At 49.0% G+C, this 27,847-nt stretch overlaps 31 non-coding genes and 2 pseudogenes across 31 annotated transcripts; 5 read left to right on the forward strand and 28 right to left on the reverse strand.

The window, feature by feature from the left end:
- Position 1: 1 nt before the first annotated feature.
- LOC135008206 (U1 spliceosomal RNA) lies at positions 2-164 on the reverse strand. The gene has a single exon (XR_010208019.1). It is a non-coding gene; the product is annotated as a U1 spliceosomal RNA (small nuclear RNA).
- Positions 165-316: 152 nt separating this feature from the next.
- Positions 317-480, reverse strand: LOC135008000 (U1 spliceosomal RNA). The gene has a single exon (XR_010207819.1). It is a non-coding gene; the product is annotated as a U1 spliceosomal RNA (small nuclear RNA).
- Positions 481-1,178: 698 nt separating this feature from the next.
- Positions 1,179-1,314, reverse strand: LOC135008285 (U1 spliceosomal RNA; annotated as a pseudogene).
- Positions 1,315-1,466: 152 nt separating this feature from the next.
- LOC135007979 (U1 spliceosomal RNA) lies at positions 1,467-1,630 on the reverse strand. Its single transcript, XR_010207798.1, has one exon. It is a non-coding gene; the product is annotated as a U1 spliceosomal RNA (small nuclear RNA).
- A 3,239-nt stretch (positions 1,631-4,869) lies between these two features.
- On the reverse strand, positions 4,870-5,033 carry LOC135007934 (U1 spliceosomal RNA). The gene has a single exon (XR_010207756.1). It is a non-coding gene; the product is annotated as a U1 spliceosomal RNA (small nuclear RNA).
- Positions 5,034-5,703: 670 nt separating this feature from the next.
- LOC135008153 (U1 spliceosomal RNA) lies at positions 5,704-5,866 on the reverse strand. Its single transcript, XR_010207969.1, has one exon. It is a non-coding gene; the product is annotated as a U1 spliceosomal RNA (small nuclear RNA).
- A 142-nt stretch (positions 5,867-6,008) lies between these two features.
- Positions 6,009-6,172, reverse strand: LOC135008046 (U1 spliceosomal RNA). Its single transcript, XR_010207863.1, has one exon. It is a non-coding gene; the product is annotated as a U1 spliceosomal RNA (small nuclear RNA).
- Positions 6,173-6,846: 674 nt separating this feature from the next.
- Positions 6,847-7,009, reverse strand: LOC135008310 (U1 spliceosomal RNA). Its single transcript, XR_010208092.1, has one exon. It is a non-coding gene; the product is annotated as a U1 spliceosomal RNA (small nuclear RNA).
- Positions 7,010-7,161: 152 nt separating this feature from the next.
- On the reverse strand, positions 7,162-7,325 carry LOC135008074 (U1 spliceosomal RNA). The gene has a single exon (XR_010207892.1). It is a non-coding gene; the product is annotated as a U1 spliceosomal RNA (small nuclear RNA).
- A 674-nt stretch (positions 7,326-7,999) lies between these two features.
- On the reverse strand, positions 8,000-8,162 carry LOC135008237 (U1 spliceosomal RNA). The gene has a single exon (XR_010208048.1). It is a non-coding gene; the product is annotated as a U1 spliceosomal RNA (small nuclear RNA).
- A 152-nt stretch (positions 8,163-8,314) lies between these two features.
- Positions 8,315-8,478, reverse strand: LOC135008090 (U1 spliceosomal RNA). The gene has a single exon (XR_010207907.1). It is a non-coding gene; the product is annotated as a U1 spliceosomal RNA (small nuclear RNA).
- A 698-nt stretch (positions 8,479-9,176) lies between these two features.
- On the reverse strand, positions 9,177-9,313 carry LOC135008324 (U1 spliceosomal RNA; annotated as a pseudogene).
- Positions 9,314-9,465: 152 nt separating this feature from the next.
- Positions 9,466-9,629, reverse strand: LOC135008076 (U1 spliceosomal RNA). Its single transcript, XR_010207894.1, has one exon. It is a non-coding gene; the product is annotated as a U1 spliceosomal RNA (small nuclear RNA).
- A 674-nt stretch (positions 9,630-10,303) lies between these two features.
- LOC135008266 (U1 spliceosomal RNA) lies at positions 10,304-10,466 on the reverse strand. Its single transcript, XR_010208073.1, has one exon. It is a non-coding gene; the product is annotated as a U1 spliceosomal RNA (small nuclear RNA).
- A 152-nt stretch (positions 10,467-10,618) lies between these two features.
- LOC135007953 (U1 spliceosomal RNA) lies at positions 10,619-10,782 on the reverse strand. Its single transcript, XR_010207774.1, has one exon. It is a non-coding gene; the product is annotated as a U1 spliceosomal RNA (small nuclear RNA).
- A 3,240-nt stretch (positions 10,783-14,022) lies between these two features.
- On the reverse strand, positions 14,023-14,186 carry LOC135007946 (U1 spliceosomal RNA). The gene has a single exon (XR_010207767.1). It is a non-coding gene; the product is annotated as a U1 spliceosomal RNA (small nuclear RNA).
- Positions 14,187-14,857: 671 nt separating this feature from the next.
- LOC135008358 (U1 spliceosomal RNA) lies at positions 14,858-15,020 on the reverse strand. The gene has a single exon (XR_010208126.1). It is a non-coding gene; the product is annotated as a U1 spliceosomal RNA (small nuclear RNA).
- Positions 15,021-15,172: 152 nt separating this feature from the next.
- On the reverse strand, positions 15,173-15,333 carry LOC135008081 (U1 spliceosomal RNA). Its single transcript, XR_010207899.1, has one exon. It is a non-coding gene; the product is annotated as a U1 spliceosomal RNA (small nuclear RNA).
- Positions 15,334-16,004: 671 nt separating this feature from the next.
- Positions 16,005-16,167, reverse strand: LOC135008312 (U1 spliceosomal RNA). The gene has a single exon (XR_010208094.1). It is a non-coding gene; the product is annotated as a U1 spliceosomal RNA (small nuclear RNA).
- A 152-nt stretch (positions 16,168-16,319) lies between these two features.
- On the reverse strand, positions 16,320-16,480 carry LOC135008082 (U1 spliceosomal RNA). Its single transcript, XR_010207900.1, has one exon. It is a non-coding gene; the product is annotated as a U1 spliceosomal RNA (small nuclear RNA).
- Positions 16,481-17,151: 671 nt separating this feature from the next.
- On the reverse strand, positions 17,152-17,314 carry LOC135008313 (U1 spliceosomal RNA). The gene has a single exon (XR_010208095.1). It is a non-coding gene; the product is annotated as a U1 spliceosomal RNA (small nuclear RNA).
- Positions 17,315-17,466: 152 nt separating this feature from the next.
- Positions 17,467-17,630, reverse strand: LOC135008001 (U1 spliceosomal RNA). Its single transcript, XR_010207821.1, has one exon. It is a non-coding gene; the product is annotated as a U1 spliceosomal RNA (small nuclear RNA).
- A 671-nt stretch (positions 17,631-18,301) lies between these two features.
- On the reverse strand, positions 18,302-18,464 carry LOC135008229 (U1 spliceosomal RNA). Its single transcript, XR_010208040.1, has one exon. It is a non-coding gene; the product is annotated as a U1 spliceosomal RNA (small nuclear RNA).
- A 144-nt stretch (positions 18,465-18,608) lies between these two features.
- On the forward strand, positions 18,609-18,724 carry LOC135008379 (U5 spliceosomal RNA). Its single transcript, XR_010208137.1, has one exon. It is a non-coding gene; the product is annotated as a U5 spliceosomal RNA (small nuclear RNA).
- Positions 18,725-18,994: 270 nt separating this feature from the next.
- LOC135008386 (U5 spliceosomal RNA) lies at positions 18,995-19,110 on the forward strand. The gene has a single exon (XR_010208144.1). It is a non-coding gene; the product is annotated as a U5 spliceosomal RNA (small nuclear RNA).
- Positions 19,111-19,396: 286 nt separating this feature from the next.
- On the forward strand, positions 19,397-19,512 carry LOC135008382 (U5 spliceosomal RNA). Its single transcript, XR_010208140.1, has one exon. It is a non-coding gene; the product is annotated as a U5 spliceosomal RNA (small nuclear RNA).
- A 274-nt stretch (positions 19,513-19,786) lies between these two features.
- Positions 19,787-19,902, forward strand: LOC135008392 (U5 spliceosomal RNA). Its single transcript, XR_010208150.1, has one exon. It is a non-coding gene; the product is annotated as a U5 spliceosomal RNA (small nuclear RNA).
- Positions 19,903-20,177: 275 nt separating this feature from the next.
- Positions 20,178-20,293, forward strand: LOC135008406 (U5 spliceosomal RNA). Its single transcript, XR_010208164.1, has one exon. It is a non-coding gene; the product is annotated as a U5 spliceosomal RNA (small nuclear RNA).
- Positions 20,294-25,271: 4,978 nt separating this feature from the next.
- Positions 25,272-25,435, reverse strand: LOC135008346 (U1 spliceosomal RNA). The gene has a single exon (XR_010208117.1). It is a non-coding gene; the product is annotated as a U1 spliceosomal RNA (small nuclear RNA).
- Positions 25,436-25,586: 151 nt separating this feature from the next.
- LOC135008201 (U1 spliceosomal RNA) lies at positions 25,587-25,750 on the reverse strand. Its single transcript, XR_010208015.1, has one exon. It is a non-coding gene; the product is annotated as a U1 spliceosomal RNA (small nuclear RNA).
- A 664-nt stretch (positions 25,751-26,414) lies between these two features.
- Positions 26,415-26,578, reverse strand: LOC135008256 (U1 spliceosomal RNA). Its single transcript, XR_010208063.1, has one exon. It is a non-coding gene; the product is annotated as a U1 spliceosomal RNA (small nuclear RNA).
- A 152-nt stretch (positions 26,579-26,730) lies between these two features.
- On the reverse strand, positions 26,731-26,894 carry LOC135008037 (U1 spliceosomal RNA). Its single transcript, XR_010207856.1, has one exon. It is a non-coding gene; the product is annotated as a U1 spliceosomal RNA (small nuclear RNA).
- A 671-nt stretch (positions 26,895-27,565) lies between these two features.
- Positions 27,566-27,728, reverse strand: LOC135008239 (U1 spliceosomal RNA). The gene has a single exon (XR_010208050.1). It is a non-coding gene; the product is annotated as a U1 spliceosomal RNA (small nuclear RNA).
- Positions 27,729-27,847: the final 119 nt, after the last annotated feature.

Raw genomic sequence — 27,847 nt, forward strand, 5'->3', positions numbered from 1 at the left:
GATCTGAATTATACGAGAGCCGACCAAGGGAAACACAAATTATGCAGTCAAGTTTCCCACATTTGGGGAAATCGCAGGGGCAGCACACCCAGAGTGCAATGGGTGAGCCTTGCCCTGGGAGAAGCACCTTCATGATCATAGTATCTCACCTGGCAGGTAAGTAGGAGTTGGGCTAGAGCTGGGGAGGGTCGCTGTTCGGGCACCCCCCTGTCAAGTGAAAGAGATCCAACTGAGGCAGCACAAGGGAACTCTCGAAAGAAGAACAAGGCTAGAGGAAGATCTGAGACAAAGAAATCTGACTTTTTCCAGAGCTGGCCAGAGGAAAGCACAAACACAGTCCCCCACTACCACAAATAATGCAGTCGAGTTTCCCACATTTGGGGAAATCACAGGGGTCAGCATACCCAGAATGCAATGAATGAACCTCACCCTGGGAGAACAATCTTCATGACCATGGTATCGCCTATGCAAAATAAGTATGATTTGGGATAGGGCTGGGGAGGGCCGCTGCTCAGGCACATCTCTGTCAAGTAAAGGAGATTCAACTGAGGCAGCACAAGGGAACTCTCATCTGGGGACAACAACTGCAGGGAGAACACATATTTTCAGATGAACATGTGAGGGCAGAAGGCTGCCTAATACTGAAGCACCCCCAAACAACAAACCAAATGCAACAACTAGTGCAAGCATTCCTGGGGGAAGGCCTGCAGCAGATGGATTTGCATATGGTGATGTCATCCAAGCAGTGGGTCAAAGTTGGCTTCAACCCTCGTCTGCATATGAAAAGAGAAAAGGGGCGTGCAGGGCATGGCGGCCTTTTGCAGCGCTTGGATGACCCCTAGTTTGCATTACACACCTCCTCCCTCCTTCGGTGTGGGGCTCATGTTGGCTATGCCCCAGCCCCTGAAGCATTAAAGCTGATTTCTTGCAGCAGCTGGGCACTGTAACTGCTCCAGAGCTACTCTGTAAGGCAAGTAAAAGGGTGTGGGCCCTGCAGCACTACCTGTAGTTCGCATTGTGCGTTGGAAGGCACGAAGTAAGCAGACGGGAGAAGTCAGGATAGTGCGCAAGGGCATAGAAGGGAGCGGCTCAAGAAAAGAGAAGTGGAAACAGACAGCAAACTAGGCTGGAGAGAGACCTGAGACAAAGAGATCTGAATTATACGAGAGCCGACGAGGGGAAACACAAATTATGCAGTCAAGTTTCCCACATTTGGGGAAATCGCAGGAGCAGCACACCCAGAGTGCAATGGTTGAGCCTTGCCCTGGGAGAAGCACCTTCATGATCATAGTATCTCACCTGGCAGGTAAGTAGGAGTTGGGCTAGAGCTGGGGAGGGTCGCTGCTCGGGTTCCCCCCTGTGAAGTGAAGGAGATCCAACTGAAGCAGCACCAGGGAACTCTCGAAAGAAGAACAAGGCTAGAGGAAGATCTGAGACAAAGAAATCTGACTTTTACCAGAGCTGACCAGAGGAAAGCACAAACACAGTCCCCCACTACCACAAATAATGCAGTCGAGTTTCCCACATTTGGGAAAATCACAGGGGTCAGCATACCCAGAATGCAATGAATGAACCTAACCCTGGGAGAACAATCTTCATGACCATGGTATCTCCTATGCAAAATAAGTATGATTTGGGATAGGGCTGGTGAGGGCCGCTGCTCAGGCACATCTCTGTCAAGTAAAGGAGATTCAACTGAGGCAGCACAAGGGAACTCTCATCTGGGGACAACAACTGCAGGGAGACCACATCTTTTCAGATGAACATGGGAGGGCGAAGGCTGCCTAATACTGAAGCACCATCAAATATCAAACCATGGCCCTCATTCCGAGTTGATCGCTCGCAAGGCGATTTTAGCAGAGTTACACACGCTAAGCCGCCGCCTACTGGGAGTGAATCTTAGCTTCTTAAAATTGCGACCGATGTATTCGCAATATTGCGATTACAAACTACTTAGCAGTTTCAGAGTAGCTTCAGACTTACTCTGCATCTGCGATCAGTTCAGTGCTTGTCGTTCCTGGTTTGACGTCACAAACACTCCCAGAGTTCGCCCAGACACTCCCCCGTTTCTCCGGCCACTCCTGCGTTTTTTCCGGAAACTGTAGCGTTTTTTCCCACACGCCCATAAAACGGCCTGTTTCCGCCCAGTAACACCCATTTCCTGTCAATCACATTACGATCGCCGGAGCGAAGAAAAATCCGTGAGTAAAAATACTTTCTTCATTGTAAAATTACTTGGCGCAGTCGCAGTGCGAATATTGCGCATGCGTACTAAGCAGAATTTCACTGCGATGCGATGAAATTTACAGAGCGAACGACTCGGAATGAGGGCCCATATGCAACAACTAGTACAAGCACTCCTGGGGGAAGGTCTGCAGCAGACGGATTTGCATACGGTGATGTAAATCCAAGCAGTGGGCTAAAGTTGACTGGAACCCTCATCTGCATATGAAAAGAGAAAAGGGGCATGCAGGGCATGGCGGCCTTTTGCAGTGCTTGGATGACCCCTAGTTCGCATTAAACACCCCCACCCTCCTTTGGTGTGGGGCTCATGTTGGCCATGCCCCATCCCCTGATGCATTCAAGCTGATTTCTTGCAGCAGCTGGGCACTGTAACAGCTCCAGAGCTGTTCTGTAAGGCAAGTAAAAGTGTGTGGGCCCTGCAGCACCACCTGTTGTTCGCATTGTGCGTTGGAAGGCACAAATTAAGCAGACGGGAGGAGAAGTCAGGATAGTGCGCAAGGGCATTCTTTTCTCTTAGTCCGGGGGCAAGGCTTCAAAATGGGGTCTGCAATGGAGGAGACACAGGGGGCGTGGTCACAGCAGCTTTTCTCTACAGTCTGCACCAGCAGGAGCCTACACCATTTTTTATGATCACGCTGAACTGCAGTGCGACTGCAATTACAGCATGGTCAAGAAGGGAGGCGTCATGCTGGGTGGCCATGCCCTGTCACTGTGCAGGAGCCAGCACCGCTCACACACTAGTCCCCGGGTGCAGCCCCCAACCCCCGGGACACCCGGAGCAACAAAATGTAGATTCAGGCCACCAGGCCACGCCCCTACCTATGAAACCATGCCTCCTTTTTACCATTGCGCTGTTTATCTGCGCGCACTGCATTACAATCTCCCTCGCCACCTCTCTGGGTGTCACCAGTGATAGTGACACCTCTGCCATGCTTGTAGCAGCTGGTCCTAAGATCTACGCCTCAAGCCCTGAGTGTTTGCCCTTGTGACTTGTTGATCATCATAGCGAAGCAGATGCTTACAGAAAACTGCAGGGGCTTAGATTGAAAATAAAAACAATTGATGGGTATAAGGTAGAGAGGAGTGGGTTCGGTTCTCCGAGAACCGAATTCCCCACGAACTCCACGTGGTTTACATTGGTCCGAGGCAGGCTCGGTTGTTCCTGCCTGACTCGGAAAACCTGAACAAGGGAAAATGTCATCATCCCGCTGTCAGATTCTCGTGAGATTCGGATTCCATATAAAGAGCTGCGCGTTGCTGCCATTTTTACTCGTGCATTGAAGAGAGAGCGGAGAGGACGTGGCTATGTTCTCTCAGTGGAAATCTCAATATCAGTGCTCAGTATCAGTGGTTACTTATTGCTGCTCAGTAATACTAGTAGTGTGTCTCTCCTGCTCAGTGTCAGTTCTCAGTAGTATCCTCATCAGTGCTCAGTATCACTGCTCATTGTCTTGTGCTGCATTGTGGTGCTCAGCATACTACAGTACATTACTAATAGTCCAGTGCTGCATCTTGCTGCTCAGTGTCAGTTCTAGTATCCTCATCAGTGCTCACTATCACTGCTCATTGCATTGTGGTGTTCTGTATACTACAGTAACATAGTAATATAGTATATATAGAGGAGCGGGTTCGGTTCTCCGAGAACCGAATTCCCGACGAACTCCACGTGGTTTACACTGGTCCGAGGCAGGCTCGGTTGTTCCTGCCTGACTCGGAAAACCTGAACAAGGGAAAATGTCATCATCCCGCTGTCGGATTCTCGCGAGATTCGGATTCCATATAAAGAGCTGCGCGTTGCCGCCATTTTTACTCGTGCATTGAAGAGAGAGCGGAGAGGACGTGGCTATGTTCTCTCAGTGGAAATCTCAATATCAGTGCTCAGTATCAGTGGTTACTTATTGCTGCTCAGTAATACTAGTAGTGTGTCTCTCCTGCTCAGTGTCAGTTCTCAGTAGTATCCTCATCAGTGCTCAGTATCACTGCTCATTGTCTTGTGCTGCATTGTGGTGCTCAGCATACTACAGTACATTACTAATAGTCCAGTGCTGCATCTTGCTGCTCAGTGTCAGTTCTAGTATCCTCATCAGTGCTCACTATCACTGCTCATTACATTGTGGTGTTCTGTATACTACAGTAACATAGTAATATAGTAACATATGGTAACATAGTTTTTGAGGTTGAATAGAGGCAAATTGCCCATCGTGTTCAACCTGTTTTAAGTTGTGATGATTCTACATACTTGCTGAATAATGTTTTATGACTAGTTAGCTACTATAACTCATGTTACCCCCGGATTAACCATGTTGATATTTTAAGTATTATAACCTTGGATAGCTTTTTCATTCAGAAATGTATCCATTCCTTTTTTAAATCCAATTACAGAGTCCGCCATTACCACCTTCCCTGGCAGGGAATTCCACATCCTGATTGCCCTAACAGTGAAGATCATAGTATCTCACCTGGCAGGTAAGTAGGAGTTGGGCTAGAGCTGTGGAGGATTGCTGCTCGGGCACCCCCTGTCAAGTGAAGGAGATCCAACTGAGGCAGCACAAGGGAACTCTCGAAAGAAGAACAAGGCTAGAGGAAGATCTGAGACAAAGAAATCTGACTTTTACCAGAGCTGACCAGAGGAAAGCACAAACACAGTCCCCCACTACCACAAATAATGCAGTCGAGTTTCCCACATTTGGGGAAATCACAGGGGTCAGCATACCCAGAGTGCAATGAATGAACCTCACCCTGGGAGAACAATCTTCATGACCATGGTATCTCCTATGCAAAATAAGTATGATTTGGGATAGGGCTGGGGAGGGCCGCTGCTCAGGCACATCTCTGTCAAGTAAAGGAGATTCAACTGAGGCAGCACAAGGGAACTCTCATCTGGGGACAACAACTGCAGGGAGAACACATATTTTCAGATGAACATGGGAGGGCAGAAGGCTGCCTAATACTGAAGCACCCCCAAACAACAAACCAAATGCAACTACTAGTGCAAGCATTCCTGGGGGAAGGCCTGCAGCAGACGGATTTGCATATGGTGATGTCATCCAAGCAGTGGGTCAAAGTTGGCTTCAACCCTCGTCTGCATATGAAAATAAAAAAGGGGTGTGCAGGGCATGGCTGCCTTTTGCGGCGCTTGGATGACCCCTAGTTCGCATTAAACACCTCCACCCTCCTTCGGTGTGGGGCTCATGTTGGCTATGCCCCAGCCCCTGAAGCATTCAAGCTGATTTCTTGCAGCAGCTGGGCACTGTAACAGCTCCAGAGCTGCTCTGTAAAGCAAGTAAAAGGGTGTGGGCCCTGCAGCACTACCTGTAGTTTGCATTGTGCGTTGGAAGGCACAAAGTAAGCAGACGGGGAAGTCAGGATAGTGCACAAGGGCATAGAAGGGAGCGGCTGAAGAAAAGAGAAGTGGAAACAGACAGCAAACTAGGCTGGAGAGAGACCTGAGACAAAGAGATCTGAATTATACGAGAGCCGACCAGGGGAAACACAAATTATGCAGTCAAGTTTCCCACATTTGGGGAAATCGCAGGGGCAGCACACCCAGAGTGCAATGGGTGAGCCTTGCCCTGGGAGAAGCACCTTCATGATCATAGTATCTCACCTGGCAGGTAAGTAGGAGTTGGGCTAGAGCTGGGGAGGGTCTCTGCTCGGGCACCCCCCTGTCAAGTGAAGGAGATCCAACTGAGGCAGCACAAGGGAACTCTCAAAAGAAGAACAAGGCTCTGAAACAAAGAAATCTGACTTTTACCAGAGCTGACCAGAGGAAAACACAAACACAGTCCCCCACTACCACAAATAAAGCAGTCGAGTTTCCCACATTTGGGGAAATCACAGGGGTCAGCATACCCAGAATGCAATGAATGAACCTCACCCTGGGAGAATAATCTTCATGACCATGGTATCTCCTATGCAAAATAAGTATGATTTGGGATAGAGCTGGGGAGGGCCGCTGCTCAGGCACATCTCTGTCAAGTTAAGGAGATTCAACTGAGGCAGCACAAGGGAACTCTCATCTAGGGACAACAACTGCAGGGAGAACACATATTTTCAGATGAACATGGGAGGGCAGAAGGCTGCCTAATACTGAAGCACCCCCAAACAACAAACCAAATGCAACAACTAGTGCAAGCATTCCTGGGGGAAGGCCTGCCGCAGATGGATTTGCATATGGTGATGTCATCCAAGCAGTGGGTCAAAGTTGGCTTCAACCCTCGTCTGCATATGAAAACAGAAAAGGGGCGTGCAGGGCATGGTGGCCTTTTGCTGCGCTTGTCTGACCCCTAGTTTGCATTAAACACCTCCACCCTCCTTCGGTGTGGGGCTCATGTTGGCTATGCCCCAGCCCCTGAAGCATTCAAGCTGATTTCTTGCAGCAGCTTGGCACTGCAACAGCTCCAGAGCTGCTCTGTAAGGCAAGTAAAAGGGTGTGGGCCCTGCAGCACTACCTGTAGTTTGCATTGTGCATTGGAAGGCACAAAGTAAGCAGACGGGAGGAGAAGTCAGGATAGTGCACAAGGGTATAGAAGGGAGCGGCTGAAGAAAAGAGAAGTGGAAACAGACAGCAAACTAGGCTGGAGAGAGACCTGAGACAAAGAGATCTGAATTATACGAGAGCCGACCAGGGGAAACACAAATTATGCAGTCAAGTTTCCCACATTTGGGGAAATCGCAGGAGCAGCACACCCAGAGTACAATGGGTGAGCCTTGCCCTTGGAGAAGCACCTTCATGATCATAGTATCTCACCTGGCAGGTAAGTAGGAGTTGGGCTAGAGCTGGGGAGGGTCGCTGCTCGGGCACCCCCCTGTAAAGTGAAGGAGATCCAACTGAGGCAGCACAAGGGAACTCTCGAAAGAAGAACAAGGCTAAAGGAAAATCTGAGACAAAGAAATCTGACTTTTACCAGAGCTGACCAGAGGAAAGCACAAACACAGTCTCCCACTACCACAAATAATGCAGTCAAGTTTCCCACATTTGGGGAAATCACAGGGGTCAGCATACCCAAAATGCAATGAATGAACCTCACCCTGGGAGAAAAATCTTCATGACCATGGTATCTCCTATGCAAAATAAGTATGATTTGGAATAGGGCTGGGGAGGGCCGCTGCTCATGCACATCTCTGTCAAGTAAAGGAGATTCAACTGAGGCAGCACAAGGGAACTCTCATCTTGGGACAACAACTGCAGGGAGAACATATATTTTCAGATGAACATGGGAGGGCAGAAGGCTGCCTAATACTGAAGCACCCCCAAACAACAAACCAAATGCAACAACTAGTGCAAGCATTCCTGGGGGAAGGCCTGCCGCAGAGGGATTTGCATATGGTGATGTCATCCAAGCAGTGGGTCAAAGTTGGCTTCAACCCTCGTCTGCATATGAAAAGAGAAAAGGGGCGTGCAGGGCATGGTGGCCTTTTGCGGCGCTTGGCTGACCCCTAGTTTGCATTAAACACCTCCACCCTCCTTTGGTGTGGGGCTCATGTTGGCTATGCCCCAGCCCCTGAAGCATTCAAGCTGATTTCTTGCAGCAGCTGGGCACTGTAACAGCTCCAGAGCTGCTCTGTAAGGCAAGTAAAAGGGTCTGGGCCCTGCAGCACTACCTGTAGATCGCATTGTGCGTTGGAAGGCACAAAGTAAGCAGACAGGAGGAGAAGTCAGGATAGTGCGCAAGGGCATAGAAGGGAGCGGCTCAAGAAAAGAGAAGTGGAAACAGACAGCAAACTAGGCTGGAGAGAGACCTGAGACAAAGAGATCTGAATTATACGAGAGCCGACCAGGGGAAACACAAATTATGCAGTCAAGTTTCCCACATTTGGGGAAATCGCAGGGGCAGCACACCCAGAGTGCAATGGGTGAGCCTTGCCCTGGGAGAAGCACCTTCATAATCATAGTATCTCACCTGGCAGGTAAGTAGGAGTTGGGCTAGAGCTGGGGAGGGTCGCTGTTCGGGCACCCCCCTGTCAAGTGAAAGAGATCCAACTGAGGTAGCACAAGGGAACTCTCGAAAGAAGAACAAGGCTAGAGGAAGATCTGAGACAAAGAAATCTGACTTTTTCCAGAGCTGACCAGAGGAAAGCACAAACACAGTCCCCCACTACCACAAATAATGCTGTCGAGTTTCCCACATTTGGGGAAATCACAGGGGTCAGCATACCCAGAATGCAATGAATGAACCTCACCTTGGGAGAACAATCTTCATGACCATGGTATCGCCTATGCAAAATAAGTATGATTTGGGATAGGGCTGGGGAGGGCCGCTGCTCAGGCACATCTCTGTCAAGTAAAGGAGATTCAACTGAGGCAGCACAAGGGAACTCTCATCTGGGGACAACAACTGCAGGGAGAACACATATTTTCTGATGAACATGTGAGGGCAGAAGGCTGCCTAATACTGAAGCACCCCCAAACAACAAACCAAATGCAACAACTAGTGCAAGCATTCCTGGGGGAAGGCCTGCAGCAGATGGATTTGCATATGGTGATGTCATCCAAGCAGTGGGTCAAAGTTGGCTTCAACCCTCGTCTGCATATGAAAAGAGAAAAGGGGCGTGCAGGGCATGGCGGCCTTTTGCAGCGCTTGGATGACTCCTAGTTCGCATTACACACCTCCACCCTCCTTCGGTGTGGGGCTCATGTTGGCTATGCCCCAGCCCCTGAAGCATTCAAGCTGATTTCTTGCAGCAGCTGGGCACTGTAACTGCTCCAGAGCTACTCTGTAAGGCAAGTAAAAGGGTGTGGACCCTGCAGCACTACCTGTAGTTCGCATTGTGCGTTGGAAGGCACGAAGTAAGCAGACGGGAGAAGTCAGGATAGTGCGCAAGGGCATAGAAGGGAGCGGCTCAAGAAAAGAGAAGTGGAAACAGACAGCAAACTAGGCTGGAGAGAGACCTGAGACAAAGAGATCTGAATTATACGAGAGCCGACGAGGGGAAACACAAATTATGCAGTCAAGTTTCCCACATTTTGGGGAAATCGCAGGAGCAGCACACCCAGAGTGCAATGGTTGAGCCTTGCCCTGGGAGAAGCACCTTCATGATCATAGTATCTCACCTGGCAGGTAAGTAGGAGTTGGGCTAGAGCTGGGGAGGGTCGCTGCTCGGGTTCCCCCCTGTGAAGTGAAGGAGATCCAACTGAGGCAGCACCAGGGAACTCTTGAAAGAAGAACAAGGCTAGAGGAAGATCTGAGACAAAGAAATCTGACTTTTACCAGAGCTGACCAGAGGAAAGCACAAACACAGTCTCCCACTACCACAAATAATGCAGTCAAGTTTCCCACATTTGGGGAAATCACAGGGGTCAGCATACCCAAAATGCAATGAATGAACCTCACCCTGGGAGAAAAATCTTCATGACCATGGTATCTCCTATGCAAAATAAGTATGATTTGGAATAGGGCTGGGGAGGGCCGCTGCTCATGCACATCTCTGTCAAGTAAAGGAGATTCAACTGAGGCAGCACAAGGGAACTCTCATCTTGGGACAACAACTGCAGGGAGAACATATATTTTCAGATGAACATGGGAGGGCAGAAGACTGCCTAATACTGAAGCACCCCCAAACAACAAACCAAATGCAACAACTAGTGCAAGCATTCCTGGGGGAAGGCCTGCCGCAGATGGATTTGCATATGGTGATGTCATCCAAGCAGTGGGTCAAAGTTGGCTTCAACCCTCGTCTGCATATGAAAAGAGAAAAGGGGCGTGCAGGGCATGGTGGCCTTTTGCGGCGCTTGGCTGACCCCTAGTTTGCATTAAACACCTCCACCCTCCTTTGGTGTGGGGCTCATGTTGGCTATGCCCCAGCCCCTGAAGCATTCAAGCTGATTTCTTGCAGCAGCTGGGCACTGTAACAGCTCCAGAGCTGCTCTGTAAGGCAAGTAAAAGGGTGTGGGCCCTGCAGCACTACCTGTAGTTCGCATTGTGCGTTGGAAGGCACAAAGTAAGCAGACAGGAGGAGAAGTCAGGATAGTGCGCAAGGGCATAGAAGGGAGCGGCTCAAGAAAAGAGAAGTGGAAACAGACAGCAAACTAGGCTGGAGAGAGACCTGAGACAAAGAGATCTGAATTATACGAGAGCCGACCAGGGGAAACACAAATTATACAGTCAAGTTTCCCACATTTGGGGAAATCGCAGGAGCAGCACACCCAGAGTGCAATGGGTTAGCCTTGCCCTGGGAGAAGCACCTTCATGATCATAGTATCTCACCTGGCAGGTAAGTAGGAGTTGGGCTAGAGCTGGGGAGGGTCGCTGCTCGGGTACCCCCCTGTAAAGTGAAGGAGATCCAACTAAGGCAGCACAAGGGAACTCTCGAAAGAAGAACAAGGCTAGAGGAAAATCTGAGACAAAGAAATCTGACTTTTACCAGAGCTGACCAGAGGAAAGCACAAACACAGTCCCCCACTACCACAAATAATGCAGCTGAGTTTCCCACATTTGGGGAAATCACAGGGGTCAGCATACCCAAAATGCAATGAATGAACCTCACCCTGGGAGAAAAATCTTCATGACCATGGTATCTCCTATGCAAAATAAGTATGATTTGGAATAGGGCTGGTGAGGGCCGCTGCTCAGGCACATCTCTGTCAAGTAAAGGAGATTCAACTGAGGCAGCACAAGGGAACTCTCATCTTGGGACAACAACTGCAGGGAGACCACATCTTTTCAGATGAACATGGGAGGGCGGAAGGCAGCCTAATACTGAAGCACCATCAAATATCAAACCATGGCCCTCATTCCGAGTTGATCGCTCGCAAGGCGATTTTAGCAGAGTTACACACGCTAAGCCGCCGCCTACTGGGAGTGAATCTTAGCTTCTTAAAATTGCGACCGATGTATTCGCAATATTGCGATTACAAACTACTTAGCAGTTTCAGAGTAGCTTCAGACTTACTCGGCATCTGCGATCAGTTCAGTGCTTGTCGTTCCTGGTTTGACGTCACAAACACTCCCAGAGTTCGCCCAGACACTCCCCCGTTTCTCCGGCCACTCCTGCGTTTTTTCCGGAAACTGTAGCGTTTTTTCCCACACGCCCATAAAACGGCCTGTTTCCGCCCAGTAACACCCATTTCCTGTCAATCACATTACGATCGCCGGAGCGAAGAAAAAGCCGTGAGTAAAAATACTTTCTTCATTGTAAAATTACTTGGCGCAGTCGCAGTGCGAATATTGCGCATGCGTACTAAGCAGAATTTCACTGCGATGCGATGAAATTTACAGAGCGAACGACTCGGAATGAGGGCCCATATGCAACAACTAGTACAAGCACTCCTGGGGGAAGGTCTGCAGCAGACGGATTTGCATACGGTGATGTAAATCCAAGCAGTGGGCCAAAGTTGACTGGAACCCTCATCTGCATATGAAAAGAGAAAAGGGGCATGCAGGGCATGGCGGCCTTTTGCAGTGCTTGGATGACCCCTAGTTCGCATTAAACACCTCCACCCTCCTTTGGTGTGGGGCTCATGTTGGCCATGCCCCATCCCCTGATGCATTCAAGCTGATTTCTTGCAGCAGCTGGGCACTGTAACAGCTCCAGAGCTGTTCTGTAAGGCAAGTAAAAGGGTGTGGGCCCTGCAGCACCACCTCTTGTTCGCATTGTGCGTTGGAAGGCACAAATTAAGCAGACGGGAGGAGAAGTCAGGATAGTGCGCAAGGGCATTCTTTTCTCTTAGTCCGGGGGCAAGGCTTCAAAATGGGGTCTGCAACGGAGGAGACACAGGGGGCGTGGTCACAGCAGCTTTTCTCTACAGTCTGCACCAGCAGGAGCCTACACCATTTTTTATGATCACGCTGAACTGCAGTGCGACTGCAATTACAGCATGGTCAAGAAGGGAGGCGTCATGCTGGGTGGCCATGCCCTGTCACTGTGCAGGAGCCAGCACCGCTCACACACTAGTCCCCGGGTGCAGCCCCCAACCCCCGGGACACCCGGAGCAACAAAATGTAGATTCAGGCCACCAGGCCACGCCCCTACCTATGAAACCATGCCTCCTTTTTACCATTGCGCTGTTTATCTGCGCGCACTGCATTACAATCTCCCTCGCCACCTCTCTGGGTGTCACCAGTGATAGTGACACCTCTGCCATGCTTGTAGCAGCTGGTCCTAAGATCTACGCCTCAAGCCCTGAGTGTTTGCCCTTGTGACTTGTTGATCATCATAGCGAAGCAGATGCTTACAGAAAACTGCAGGGGCTTAGATTGAAAATAAAAACAATTGATGGGTATAAGGTAGAGAGGAGCGGGTTCGGTTCTCCGAGAACCGAATTCCCCACGAACTCCACGTGGTTTACATTGGTCCGAGGCAGGCTCGGTTGTTCCTGCCTGACTCGGAAAACCTGAACAAGGGAAAATGTCATCATCCCGCTGTCAGATTCTCGTGAGATTCGGATTCCATATAAAGAGCTGCGCGTTGCTGCCATTTTTACTCGTGCATTGAAGAGAGAGCGGAGAGGACGTGGCTATGTTCTCTCAGTGGAAATCTCAATATCAGTGCTCAGTATCAGTGGTTACTTATTGCTGCTCAGTAATACTAGTAGTGTGTCTCTCCTGCTCAGTGTCAGTTCTCAGTAGTATCCTCATCAGTGCTCAGTATCACTGCTCATTGTCTTGTGCTGCATTGTGGTGCTCAGCATACTACAGTACATTACTAATAGTCCAGTGCTGCATCTTGCTGCTCAGTGTCAGTTCTAGTATCCTCATCAGTGCTCACTATCACTGCTCATTGCATTGTGGTGTTCTGTATACTACAGTAACATAGTAATATAGTATATATAGAGGAGCGGGTTCGGTTCTCCGAGAACCGAATTCCCGACGAACTCCACGTGGTTTACACTGGTCCGAGGCAGGCTCGGTTGTTCCCGCCTGACTCGGAAAACCTGAACAAGGGAAAATGTCATCATCCCGCTGTCGGATTCTCGCGAGATTCGGATTCCATATAAAGAGCTGCGCGTTGCCGCCATTTTTACTCGTGCATTGAAGAGAGAGCGGAGAGGACGTGGCTATGTTCTCTCAGTGGAAATCTCAATATCAGTGCTCAGTATCAGTGGTTACTTATTGCTGCTCAGTAATACTAGTAGTGTGTCTCTCCTGCTCAGTGTCAGTTCTCAGTAGTATCCTCATCAGTGCTCAGTATCACTGCTCATTGTCTTGTGCTGCATTGTGGTGCTCAGCATACTACAGTACATTACTAATAGTCCAGTGCTGCATCTTGCTGCTCAGTGTCAGTTCTAGTATCCTCATCAGTGCTCACTATCACTGCTCATTACATTGTGGTGTTCTGTATACTACAGTAACATAGTAATATAGTAACATATGGTAACATAGTTTTTGAGGTTGAATAGAGGCAAATTGCCCATCGTGTTCAACCTGTTTTAAGTTGTGATGATTCTACATACTTGCTGAATAATGTTTTATGACTAGTTAGCTACTATAACTCATGTTACCCCCGGATTAACCATGTTGATATTTTAAGTATTATAACCTTGGATAGCTTTTTCATTCAGAAATGTATCCATTCCTTTTTTAAATCCAATTACAGAGTCCGCCATTACCACCTTCCCTGGCAGGGAATTCCACATCCTGATTGCCCTAACAGTGAAGATCATAGTATCTCACCTGGCAGGTAAGTAGGAGTTGGGCTAGAGCTGTGGAGGATTGCTGCTCGGGCACCCCCTGTCAAGTGAAGGAGATCCAACTGAGGCAGCACAAGGGAACTCTCGAAAGAAGAACAAGGCTAGAGGAAGATCTGAGACAAAGAAATCTGACTTTTACCAGAGCTGACCAGAGGAAAGCACAAACACAGTCCCCCACTACCACAAATAATGCAGTCGAGTTTCCCACATTTGGGGAAATCACAGGGGTCAGCATACCCAGAGTGCAATGAATGAACCTCACCCTGGGAGAACAATCTTCATGACCATGGTATCTCCTATGCAAAATAAGTATGATTTGGGATAGGGCTGGGGAGGGCCGCTGCTCAGGCACATCTCTGTCAAGTAAAGGAGATTCAACTGAGGCAGCACAAGGGAACTCTCATCTGGGGACAACAACTGCAGGGAGAACACATATTTTCAGATGAACATGGGAGGGCAGAAGGCTGCCTAATACTGAAGCACCCCCAAACAACAAACCAAATGCAACTACTAGTGCAAGCATTCCTGGGGGAAGGCCTGCAGCAGACGGATTTGCATATGGTGATGTCATCCAAGCAGTGGGTCAAAGTTGGATTCAACCCTCGTCTGCATATGAAAATAAAAAAGGGGTGTGCAGGGCATGGCTGCCTTTTGCGGCGCTTGGATGACCCCTAGTTCGCATTAAACACCTCCACCCTCCTTCGGTGTGGGGCTCATGTTGGCTATGCCCCAGCCCCTGAAGCATTCAAGCTGATTTCTTGCAGCAGCTGGGCACTGTAACAGCTCCAGAGCTGCTCTGTAAAGCAAGTAAAAGGGTGTGGGCCCTGCAGCACTACCTGTAGTTTGCATTGTGCATTGGAAGGCACAAAGTAAGCAGACGGGAGAAGTAAGGATAGTGCGCAAGGCCATAGAATGGAGCGGCTTAAGAAAAGAGAAGTGGAAACAGACAGCAAACTAGGCTGGAGAGAGACCTGAGACAAAGAGATCTGAATTATACGAGAGCCGACCAGGGGAAACACAAATTATGCAGTCAAGTTTCCCACATTTGGGGAAATCGCAGGGGCAGCAAATCCAGAGTGCAACGGGTGAGCCTTGCCCTGGGAGAAGCACCTTCATGATTATAGTATCTCACCTGGCAGGTAAGTAGAAGTTGGGCTAGAGCTGGGGAGGGTCGCTGCTCGGGCACCCCCCTGTCAAGTGAAGGAGATCCAACTGAGGCAGCACAAGGGAACTCTCGAAAGAAGAACAAGGCTAGAGGAAGAACTGAAACAAAGAAATCTGACTTTTACCAGAGCTGACCAGAGGAAAGCACAAACACAGTCCCCCACTACCACAAATAATGCAGTTGAGTTTCCCACATTTGGGGAAATCACAGGGGTCAGCATACCCAGAATGCAATGAATGAACCTCACCCTGGGAGAATCTTCAAGACCATGGTCTCTCCTATGCAAAATAAGTATGATTTGGGATAGGGCTGGGGAGGGCCGCTGCTCAGGCACATCTCTGTCAAGTAAAGGAGATTCAACTGAGGCAGCACAAGGGAACTCTCATCTGGGGACAACAACTGCAGGGAGAACACATATTTTCAGATGAACATGGGAGGGCAGAAGGCTGCCTAATACTGAAGCACCCCCAAACAACAAACCAAATGCTACAACTAGTGCAAGCATTCCTGGGGGAAGGCCTGCAGCAGATGGATTTGCATATGGTGATGCCATCCAAGCAGTGGGTCAAAGTTGGCTTCAACCCTCGTCTGCATATGAAAAGAGAAAAGGGGCGTGCAGGGCATGGCGGCCTTTTGCGGCGCTTGGATGACCCCTAGTTAGCATTACACACCTCCACCCTCCTTCGGTGTGGGGCTCATGTTGGCTATGCCCCAGCCCCTGAAGCATTCAAGCTGATTTCTTGCAGCAGCTGGGCACTGTAACTGCTCCAGAGCTGCTCTGTAAGGCAAGTAAAAGGGTGTGGGCCCTGCAGCACTACCTGTAGTTTGCATTGTGCGTTGGAAGGCACGAAGTAAGCAGACGGGAGAAGTCAGGATAGTGCGCAAGGGCATAGAAGGGAGCGGCTCAAGAAAAGAGAAGTGGAAACAGACAGCAAACTAGGCTGGAGATAGACCTGAGACAAAGAGATCTGAATTATACGAGAGCCGACCAAGGGAAACACAAATTATGCAGTCAAGTTTCCCACATTTGGGGAAATCACAGGGGCAGCACAACCAGAGTGCAATGGGTGAGCCTTGCCCTGGGAGAAGCACCTTCATGATCATAGTATCTCACCTGGCAGGTAAGTAGGAGTTGGGCTAGAGCTGGGGAGGGTCGCTGCTCGGGCACCCCCCTGTCAAGTGAAAGAGATCCAACTGAGGCAGCACAAGGGAACTCTCGAAAGAAGAACAAGGCTAGAGGAAGAACTGAAACAAAGAAATCTGACTTTTACCAGAGCTGACCAGAGGAAAGCACAAACACAGTCCCCCACTACCACAAATAATGCAGTTGAGTTTCCCACATTTGGGGAAATCACAGGGGTCAGCATACCCAGAATGCAATGAATGAACCTCACCCTGGGAGAATCTTCAAGACCATGGTCTCTCCTATGCAAAATAAGTATGATTTGGGATAGGGCTGGGGAGGGCCGCTGCTCAGGCACATCTCTGTCAAGTAAAGGAGATTCAACTGAGGCAGCACAAGGGAACTCTCATCTGGGGACAACAACTGCAGGGAGAACACATATTTTCAGATGAACATGGGAGGGCAGAAGGCTGCCTAATACTGAAGCACCCCCAAACAACAAACCAAATGCTACAACTAGTGCAAGCATTCCTGGGGGAAGGCCTGCAGCAGATGGATTTGCATATGGTGATGCCATCCAAGCAGTGGGTCAAAGTTGGCTTCAACCCTCGTCTGCATATGAAAAGAGAAAAGGGGCGTGCAGGGCATGGCGGCCTTTTGCGGCGCTTGGATGACCCCTAGTTAGCATTACACACCTCCACCCTCCTTCGGTGTGGGGCTCATGTTGGCTATGCCCCAGCCCCTGAAGCATTCAAGCTGATTTCTTGCAGCAGCTGGGCACTGTAACTGCTCCAGAGCTGCTCTGTAAGGCAAGTAAAAGGGTGTGGGCCCTGCAGCACTACCTGTAGTTTGCATTGTGCGTTGGAAGGCACGAAGTAAGCAGACGGGAGAAGTCAGGATAGTGCGCAAGGGCATAGAAGGGAGCGGCTCAAGAAAAGAGAAGTGGAAACAGACAGCAAACTAGGCTGGAGATAGACCTGAGACAAAGAGATCTGAATTATACGAGAGCCGACCAAGGGAAACACAAATTATGCAGTCAAGTTTCCCACATTTGGGGAAATCACAGGGGCAGCACAACCAGAGTGCAATGGGTGAGCCTTGCCCTGGGAGAAGCACCTTCATGATCATAGTATCTCACCTGGCAGGTAAGTAGGAGTTGGGCTAGAGCTGGGGAGGGTCGCTGCTCGGGCACCCCCCTGTCAAGTGAAAGAGATCCAACTGAGGCAGCACAAGGGAACTCTCGAAAGAAGAACAAGGCTAGAGGAAGATCTGAGATAAAGAAATCTGATTTTTACCAGAGCTGACCAGAGGAAAGCACAAACACAGTCCCCCACTACCACAAATAATGCAGTCGAGTTTCCCACATTTGGGGAAATCACAGGGGTCAGCATACCCAGAATGCAATGAATGAACCTCACCCTGGGAGAACAATCTTCATGACCATGGTATCGCCTATGCAAAATAAGTATGATTTGGGATAGGGCTGGGGAGGGCCGCTGCTCAGGCACATCTCTGTCAAGTAAAGGAGATTCAACTGAGGCAGCACAAGGGAACTCTCATCTGGGGACAACAACTGCAGGGAGAACATATATTTTCAGATGAACATGGGAGGGCAGAAGGCTGCCTAATACTGAAGCACCCCCAAACAACAAACCAAATGCAACAACTAGTGCAAGCATTCCTGGGGGAAGGCCTGCAGCAGATGGATTTGCATATGGTGATGTCATCCAAACAGTGGGTCAAAGTTGGCTTCAACCCTCGTCTGCATATGAAAAGAGACAAGGGGCGTGCAGGGCATGGCGGCCTTTTGCGGCGCTTGGATGACCCCTAGTTCGCATTACACACCTCCACCCTCCTTCGGTGTGGGGCTCATGTTGGCTATTCCCCAGCCCCTGAAGCATTCAAGCTGATTTCTTGCAGCAGCTGGGCACTGTAACTGCTCCAGAGACGCTCTGTAAGGCAAGTAAAAGGGTGTGGGTCCTGCAGCACTACCTGTAGTTTGCATTGTGCGTTGGAAGGCACAAAGTAAGCAGACGGGAGAAGTCAGGATAGTGCGCAAGGGCATAGAAGGGAGCGGCTCAAGAAAAGAGAAGTAGAAACAGACAGCAAACTAGGCTGGAGAGAGACCTGAGACAAAGAGATCTGAATTATACGAGAGCCGACCAGGGGAAACACAAATTATGCAGTCAAGTTTCCCACATTTGGGGAAATCGCAGAAGCAGCACACCCAGAGTGCAATGGGTGAGCCTTACCCTGGGAGAAGCACCTTCATGATCATAGTATCTCACCTGGCAGGTAAGTAGGAGTTGGGCTAGAGCTGGGGAGGGTCGCTGCTCGAGCATCCCCCTGTCAAGTAAAGGAGATTCAACTGAGGCAGCACAAGGGAACTCTCATCTGGGGACAACAACTGCAGGGAGAACACATATTTTCAGATAAAAATCTTGGTCATGCTCTGGTTTCTCTTCAGAACGAACAAATCTTTCGCCTTTTACTAAAGATTTCCGTGGAGAGGAGCAAAACCGAGTTTTATCTCAATTTTTGCATGCCCCATCTTTTTGGGGTTTCTTTTATCGGTTTAAAGATAGAATGAGTGTGCTTTAATGTAAGCTCATTTGCATAGAAATGACAGTAAATGTTTGTTTCTTTTCAAACAGAACTTTCTTGACCATGCTACTTGCTTGAAAGATCTGGGAGCACATGGAATACAGTACAAACCATGCTTATAGCAAGGAGAAGACAGGTGAGAAATCTGCTTTCTTTCAAATTGGGCGCTCACTTTGATCTGAATGAGGACTGCTGGCACGGCACTCAGGCGACAGGTGGAATCTTGGTCATGCTCTGGTTTCTCTTCAGAACGAACAAATCTTTCGCCTTTTACTAAAGATTTCCGTGGAGAGGAGCAAAACTGAGTTTTATCTCAATTTTTGCATGTCCCATATTATTGGGGTTTCTTTTATCGGATTAAAGACAGAACGAGTGTGCTTTCTTGTTAGCTTTAATGTAAGTATATTTGCATAACAATGACAATAAATGTCTGTTTCTTTTCAAGCAGAACTTTCTTGACCATACTAATTGCTTGAAAGATCTGGGAGCACATGGAAAAGAGTACAAACCATGCTTATAGCAAGGGGAAGCCTGGTGAGAAATCTGCTTTCTTTCTTTCAAATTGGGTGCTCACTTTGAGCTGAATGAGGACTGCTGGCATGGCACTCAGGCGACAGGTGGAATCTTGGTCATGCTCTGGTTTCTCTTCAGAACGAACAAATCTTTCGCCTTTTACTAAAGATTTCCGTGGAGAGGAGCAAAACTGAGTTTTATCTCAATTTTTGCATGCCCCGTCTTATTGGGGTTTCTTTTATCAGTTTAAAGATAGAACGAGTGTGCTTTAATGTAAGCTCATTTGCGTAGAAATGACAGTAAATGTTTGTTTCTTTTCAAACAGAACTTTCTTGACTATACTAATTGCTTGAAAGATCTGGGAGCACATGGAAAAGAGTACAAACCATGTTTATAGCAAGGGGAAGCCTGGTGAGAAATCTGCTTTCTTTCTTTCAAATTGGGTGCTCACTTTGAGCTGAATGAGGACTGCTGGCATGGCACTCAGGCGACAGGTAGAATCTTGGTCATGCTGTGGTTTCTCTTCAGAACGAACAAATCTTTCGCCTTTTACTAAAGATTTCCGTGGAGAGGAGCAAAACTGAGTTTTATCTCAATTTTTGCATGCCCCATCTTATTGGGGTTTTATTTTATTGGTTTAAAGATAGAACGAGTGTGCTTTAATGTAAGCTCATTTGCATAGAAATTACAGTAAATGTTTGTTTCTTTTCAAACAGAACTTTCTTGACCACACTAATTGTTTGAAAGATCTGGGAGCACATGGAAAAGAGTACAAACCATGTTTATAGCAAGGGGAAGCCTGGTGAGAAATCTGCTTTCTTTCATTCAAATTGGGTGCTCACTTTGAGCTGAATGAGAACTGCTGGCATGGCACTCAGGCGACAGGTGGAATCTTGGTCATGCTCTGGTTTCTCTTCAGAACTAACAAATATTTCGCCTTTTATTAAAGATTTCCGTGGAGAGGAGCAAAACTGAGTTTTATCTCAATTTTTGCATGCCCCATATTATTGGGGTTTCTTTTATCAGTTTAAAGACAGAACGAGTGTGCTTTCTTGTTAGCTTTAATGTAAGTTTATTTGCATAACAATGACAGTAAATGTTTGTTTCTTTTCAAACAGAACTTTCTTGACCATGCTACTTGCTTGAAAGATCTGGGAGCACATGGAAAACAGTACAAACCATGCAGTATCACAAGAGCCTTTATTTGATCTTTCATGAAGATAGAGCAGAATTGAGGACACGTCAACAATTTCTGCCGAAGGTGGTTCATCTTTCCACATGGTGCCTTTGGCCACTGACACCTTCGTTGAGTCAAAGTCTCTGGCTGTGGTCAGAACTTTGAAAATTTATGTCACCAGAACGGTTCAGATTAGGAAAACAGAGGCTCTGTTTGTCCTGTATGCTCCCAACATGATTGGGTGTCCTGCTTCCATGCAGACCATTATGCGCTGGATCTGTGGTAAGATTCAGCATGCTCATTCCACGGCAGGATTGCCGTTACTGAATTAGGTGAAGACCCATTCTACTAGAAAGGTGGGTTCATCCTGGGCAGCTGGTCGGGGAGTCTCGGCATTGCAACTTTGCCGAGCAGCTATTTAGTAAACACTTTTGCTAAGTTTTACAAGTTTGATACCTTGGCTGATGATAACCTCAAGTTGGGTCATTCGGTGCTGCAGAGTCGTACGCACTCTCCCACCCGTTCAAGAGCTTTGGTATAACCCCATGGTTCTTAATGTGACCCCAGCATCCTCTAGGTCGTATGAGAAAATAGGATTTTAATACCTACCGGTAAATCCTTTTCTCTTAGTACGTAGAGGATGCTGGGCACCCGTCCCAGTCCATACTGTGTCTGCAGTTATTACTTGTGGTTATACACATGTTGTGTTACGGTTCTGGTCAGCTTTTTGCTGCAATTGTTCATGCCGTTGGCTTGTGTTCTGTTGAATGCCACGTTCTGCGGCATGCTTAAGGTGTGAGCTGGTAAGATGCTCACCTTAGTTTAACTATAAATCCTTTCCTCGAAATGTCCGTCTCCCTGGGCACAGTTCCTATAACTGGAGTCTGGAGGAGGGGCATAGAGGGAGGAGCCAGTTCACACCCTTTGAAAGTCTTAAAGTGCCCATGTCTCTTGCGGATCCCGTCTATACCCCATGGTTCTTAATGTGACCCCAGCATCCTCTACGGACTAAGAGAAAAGGATGCCCTTGTGTACTATCCTGACTTCTCCTCCCGTCTGCTTACTTTGTGCCTTCCAACGCACAATGCGAACTACAGGTGGTGCTGCAGGGCCCACACCCTTTTACTTGCCTTACAGAGCAGCTCTGGAGCTGTTACAGTGCCCAGCTGCTGCAAGAAATCAGCTTGAATGCTTCAGGGGATGGGGCATGGCCAACATGAGCCCCACACCAAAGGAGGGTGGGGGTGTTTAATGCGAACAAGGGGTCATCCAAGCACTGCAAAAGGCCGCCATGCCCTGCATGCCCCTTTTCTCTATGGAATCCGAATCTCGCAAGAATCCGACAGCGGGATGATGACATTTTCCCTTGTTCAGGTTTTCCGAGTCAGGCGGGAACAACCGAGCCTGCCTCGGACCAGTGTAAACCACGTGGAGTTCGTGGGGAATTCGGTTCTCGGAGAACCGAACCCGCTCCTCTCTACCTTATACCCATCATTTTTTTTATTTTCAATCTAAGCCCCTGCAGTTTTCTGTAAGCATCTGCTTCGCTATGATGATCAACAAGTCACAAGGGCAAACACTCAGGGTGTGAGGCGTAGATCTTAGGACCAGCTGCTACAAGCATGGCAGAGGTGTCACTATCACTGGTGACACCCAGAGAGGTGGCGAGGGAGATTGTAATGCAGTGCGCGCAGATAAGCAGCGCAATGGTAAAAAGGAGGCATGGTTTCATAGGTAGGGGCGTGGCCTGGTGGCCTGAATCTACATTTTGTTGCTCCGGGTGTCCCGGGGGTTGGGGGCTGCACCCGGGGACTAGTGTGTGAGCGGTGCTGGCTCCTGCATAGTGACAGGGCATGGCCACCCAGCATGACGCCTCCCTTCTTGACCATGCTGTAATTGCAGTCGCACTGCAGTTCAGCGTGATCATAAAAAATGGTGTAGGCTCCTGCTGGTGCAGACTGTATGTGCGCGCAGGAAGCCGCCACCATTTTTGTGATCACAGCGGCTGAATGTGATGTCATACAGCCGCTGTGACCACGCCCCCTGTGTCTCCTCCGTTGCAGACCCCATTTTGAAGCCTTGCCCCCGCACCGCTCCATCCCTGACTTGGAAATGGAGTGTTGCTGACCCACCTCTCCCCCCCTTCCCCGCCCCGATTGACAGGCAGAGGCGATCACATTCTCTGCGGGGTGCCGCAGAAAATGCAGGCACATGCGTATGCTCTTAGCAATTTTTGCAGTTGGATCGCTTATTGTGATTGCAATCCAACCTGAATCAGGCCCTATTACCTATCACAATGCGCTGCGGGCAGTACAAAATTGGGTTAATATAGGAGAAAAACCCCCAGACCTGTGCTCCTTAACTGTACCTGGTGGCTAGTGGAGCGGCTGCCCAGTAATCAGTGTCCACCGCAGTGCGCACACGGCCCACCCCCTACGGCCTCGCTCCCCTTCATCAGCGGCCTCGTGATCCGGAAGGGTGGTGTGTGTGTGACTGACCTTAGGATGAAACCGGAGCCTCCGCTGCAGTGACCCAGCAACCAGGGCACGGGAGTATACAGCGCCGCTGGGAGTGATGAAGCTGCAGTAAAGATGTCTATTAGACCTAGCCTGCTGCAGCCCTTGTAGATTCTCATAAAACAAGTTCTTCTTTTCTTGTCAAAATTAATAGCTAAGAATAGGCTGCCTGAGGCAGGCCCCTGTTAATTGGCCTGCTACTGAAGGCACCAACTACAAACTGAGCTCCCTGTTCATGGAAGCGGGGTTATAGAGGAGAATGCACTGAGCTTCTTGGGAACAGTCAAAAGCTTTGAGCCGGTTGGTGCCTCAGATCAAGATCCTACTCTACACCCCAATGTGAATCCTTGTGGAGTCCAGTGTACCCCACAGAAGAAATGAATGTGTCACACCCATTGGCAGCAACCTTAGAATAGCTGCTGACGGGCACAATTGAGAAAGGAAGGGGGGGGGGGACATTTGAATCCAGCACATAGATGCAATTCAAATATGTAATTTGTACCTTCCTATTTTAAAATATAATGGATGAACCTCACCCTGTGAGAACAATCTTCATGATCAAGAGATCTAATATGTAAAATAAGTATGAGTTGGGATAGGGCTGGGGAGGGTGGCAGCTCGGGCAGCCCCTCCCCCGTCAAGTTAAGGAGATTCAACTGAGGAAGCACAAGGGAACTCTCGTCTGGGGACAACAACTGCAGGGAGACCACATCTTTTCAGATGAACATGGGAGGGCGGAAGGCTGCCTAATACTGAAGCACCATCAAATATCAAACCATATCCAACAACTAGTACAAGCATTCCTGGGGGAAGGTCTGCAGCAGAAGGATTTGCATACGGTGATGTCATCCAAGCAGTGGGCCAAAGTTGGCTGGAACCCTCATCTGCATATAAAAAGAGAAAAGGGGCATGCAGGGCATGGCGGCCTTTTGCAGTGCTTGGATGACCCCTAGTTCGCATTAAACACCCCCACCCTCCTTTGGTGTGGGGCTCATGTTGGCCATGCCCCATCCCCTGAAGCATTCATGCTGATTCGGATTCCATAGAGAAAAGGGGCATGCAGGGCATGGCGGCCTTTTGCAGTGCTTGGATGACCCCTAGTTTGCATTAAACACCCCCACCCTCCTTTGGTGTGGGGCTCATGTTGGCCATGCCCCATCCCCTGAAGCATTCAAGCTGATTTCTTGCAGCAGCTGGGCACTGTAACATATAAAGAGCTGCGCGTTGCTGCCATTTTTACTCGTGCATTGAAGAGAGAGTGGAGAGGACGTGGCTATGTTCTCTCAGTGGAAATCTCAATATCAGTGCTCAGTATCAGTGGTTACTTATTGCTGCTCAGTAATACTAGTAGTGTGTCTCTCCTGCTCAGTGTCAGTTCTCAGTAGTATCCTCATCAGTGCTCAGTATCACTGCTCATTGTCTTGTGCTGCATTGTGGTGCTCAGCATACTACAGTACATTACTAATAGTCCAGTGCTGCATCTTGCTGCTCAGTGTCAGTTCTAGTATCCTCATCAGTGCTCACTATCACTGCTCATTGCATTGTGGTGTTCTGTATACTACAGTAACATAGTAATATAGTATATATAGAGGAGCGGGTTCGGTTCTCCGAGAACCGAATTCCCGACGAACTCCACGTGGTTTACACTGGTCCGAGGCAGGCTCGGTTGTTCCCGCCTGACTCGGAAAACCTGAACAAGGGAAAATGTCATCATCCCGCTGTCGGATTCTCGCGAGATTCGGATTCCATATAAAGAGCTGCGCGTTGCCGCCATTTTTACTCGTGCATTGAAGAGAGAGCGGAGAGGACGTGGCTATGTTCTCTCAGTGGAAATCTCAATATCAGTGCCCAGTATCAGTGGTTACTTATTGCTGCTCAGTAATACTAGTAGTGTGTCTCTCCTGCTCAGTGTCAGTTCTCTGTAGTATCCTCATCAGTGCTCAGTATCACTGCTCATTGTCTTGTGCTGCATTGTGGTGCTCAGCATACAACAGTACATTACTAATAGTCCAGTGCTGCATCTTGCTGCTCATGTTGGCTATGCCCCAGCCCCTGAAGCATTCAAGCTGATTTCTTGCAGCAGCAGGGCACTGTAACAGCTCCAGAGCTGCTCTGTAAGGCAAGTAAAAGGGTGTTGGCCCTGCAGCACTACCTGTAGTTTGCATTGTGCGTTGGAAGGCACAAAGTAAGCAGACAGGAGAAGTCAGGAGAGTGCACAAGGGCATAGAAGGCAGGGGCTCAAGAAAAGAGAAGTGGAAACAGACAGCAAACTAGGCTGGAGAGAGACCTGAGACAAAGAGATCTGAATTATACGAGTAGCCGACCAGAGGAAACACAAATTATGCAGTCAAGTGTCCCACATTTGGGGAAATCGTAGGAGCAGCACACCCAGAGTGCAATGGGTGAGCCTTGCCCTGGTAGAAGCACCTTCCTGATCATAGTATCTCACTTGGCAGGTAAGTAGGAGTTGGGCTTGAGCTGGGGAGGGTCGCTGCTCGGATACCCCCCTGTCAAGTGAAGGAGATCCAACTGAGGCAGCACAAGGAAACTCTCGAAAAAAAACAAGGCTAGAGGAAGATCTGAGACAAAGAAATCTGACTTTTACCAGAGCTGACCAGAGGAAAGCACAAACACAGTCCCCCACTACCACAAATAATGCAGTCGAGTTTCCCACATTTGGGGAAATCACAGGGGTCAGCATACCCAGAATGCAATGAATGAACCTCACCCTGGGAGAACAATCTTCATGACCATGGTATCTCCTATGCAAAATAAGTATGATTTGGGATAGGGCTGGGGAGGGCCGCTGCTCAGGCACATCTCTGTCAAGTAAAGGAGATTCAACTGAGGCAGCACAAGGGAACTCTCATCTGGGGACAACAACTGCAGGGAGAACACATATTGTCAGATGAACATGGGAGAGCAGAAGGCTGCCTAATGCACCCCAAACAACAAACCAAATGCAACAACTAGTACAAGCATTCCTGGGGGAAGGTCTGCAGAAGACGGATTTGCATACGGTGATGTCATCCAAGCAGTGGGCCAAAGTTGGCTGGAACCCTCATCTGCATATGAAAAGAGAAAAGGGGTATGCAGGGCATGGCGGCCTTTTGCGGCGCTTGGATGACCCTTAGTTCGCATTAAACATCTTCCCCCCCTGTCGGTGTGGGGCTCATGTTGGCTATGCCCCAGCCCCTGAAGCATTCAAGCTGATTTCTTGCAGCAGCTGGGCACTGTAACAGCTCCAGAGCTGCTCTGAAAGGCAAGTAAAAGGGTGTGGGCCCTGCAGCACTACCTGTAGTTTGCATTGTGCGTTGGAAGGCACAAAGTAAGCAGACAGGAGAAGTCAGGAGAGTGCACAAGGGCATAGAAGGCAGCGGCTCAAGAAAAGAGAAGTGGAAACAGACAGCAAACTAGGCTGGAGAGAGACCTGAGACAAAGAGATCTGAATTATACGAGTAGCCGACTAGAGGAAACACAAATTATGCAGTCAAGTGTCCCACATTTGGGGAAATCGTAGGAGCAGCACACCCAGAGTGCAATGGGTGAGCCTTGCCCTGGGAGAAGCACCTTCATGATCATAGTATCTCACCTGGCAGGTAAGTAGGAGTTGGGCTAGAGATGGGGAGGGTCGCTGCTCGGGCACCCCCCTGTCAAGTGAAGGAGATCCAACTGAGGCAGCACAAGGAAACTCTCGAAAAAAGAACAAGGCTAGAGGAAGATCTGAGACAAAGAAATCTGTCTTTTACCAGAGCTGACCAGAGGAAAGCACAAACACAGTCCCCCACTACCACAATTAATGCAGTCGAGTTTCCCACATTTGGGGAAATCACAGGGGTCAGCATACCCAGAATGCAATGAATGAACCTCACCCTGGGAGAACAATCTTCATGACCATGGAAACTCCTATGCAAAATAAGTATGATTTGGGATAGGGCTGGGGAGGGCCGCTGCTCAGGCACATCTCTGTCAAGTAAAGGAGATTCAACTGAGGCAGCACAAGGGAACTCTCATCTGGGGACAACAACTGCAGGGAGAACACATATTTTCAGATGAACATGGGAGGGCAGAAGGCTGCCTAATACTGAAGCACCCCCAAACAACAAACCAAATGTAACAACTAGTAAAAGCATTCCTGGGAGAAGGTCTGCAGAAGACGGATTTGCATACGGTGATGTCATCCAAGCAGTGGGCCAAAGTTGGCTGGAACCCTCATCTGCATATGAAAAGAGAAAAGGGTTATGCAGGGCATGGCGGCCTTTTGCGGTGCTTGGATGACCCCTAGTTCGCATTAAATACCTCCACCCTCCTTCGGTGTGGGGCTCATGTTGGCTATGCCCCAGCCCCTGAAGCATTCAAGCTGATTTCTTGCAGCAGCTGGGCACTGTAACAGCTCCAGAGCTGCTCTGTACGGCAAGTAAAAGGGTGTGGGCCCTGCAGCACTACCTGTAGTTCGCATTGTGCGTTGGAAGGCACAAAGTAAGCAGACGGGAGAAGTCAGGATAGTGCGCAAGGGCATAGAAGGGAGCGGCTCAAGAAAACAGAAGTGGAAACAGACAGCAAACTAGGCTGGAGAGAGACCTGAGACAAAGAGATCTGAATTATACGAGAGCCGACCAGGGGAAACACAAATTATGCAGTCAAGTTTCCCACATTTGGGGAAATCGCAGGAGCAGCACACCCAGAGTGCAATGGGTGAGCCTTGCCCTGGGAGAAGCACCTTCATGATCATAGTATCTCACCTGGCAGGTATGTAGGAGTTGGGCTAGAGCTGGGGAGGGTCGCTGCTCGGGTACCCCCCTGTCAAGTGAAGGAGATCAAACTGAGGCAGCACAATGGAACTCTCGAAAGAAGAACAAGGCTAGAGGAAGATCTG

Source organism: Pseudophryne corroboree, unplaced genomic scaffold (genome assembly GCF_028390025.1).
Source record: "Pseudophryne corroboree isolate aPseCor3 unplaced genomic scaffold, aPseCor3.hap2 scaffold_222, whole genome shotgun sequence".
In the NCBI taxonomy this organism is placed as follows: Eukaryota; Metazoa; Chordata; class Amphibia; order Anura; family Myobatrachidae; genus Pseudophryne; species Pseudophryne corroboree.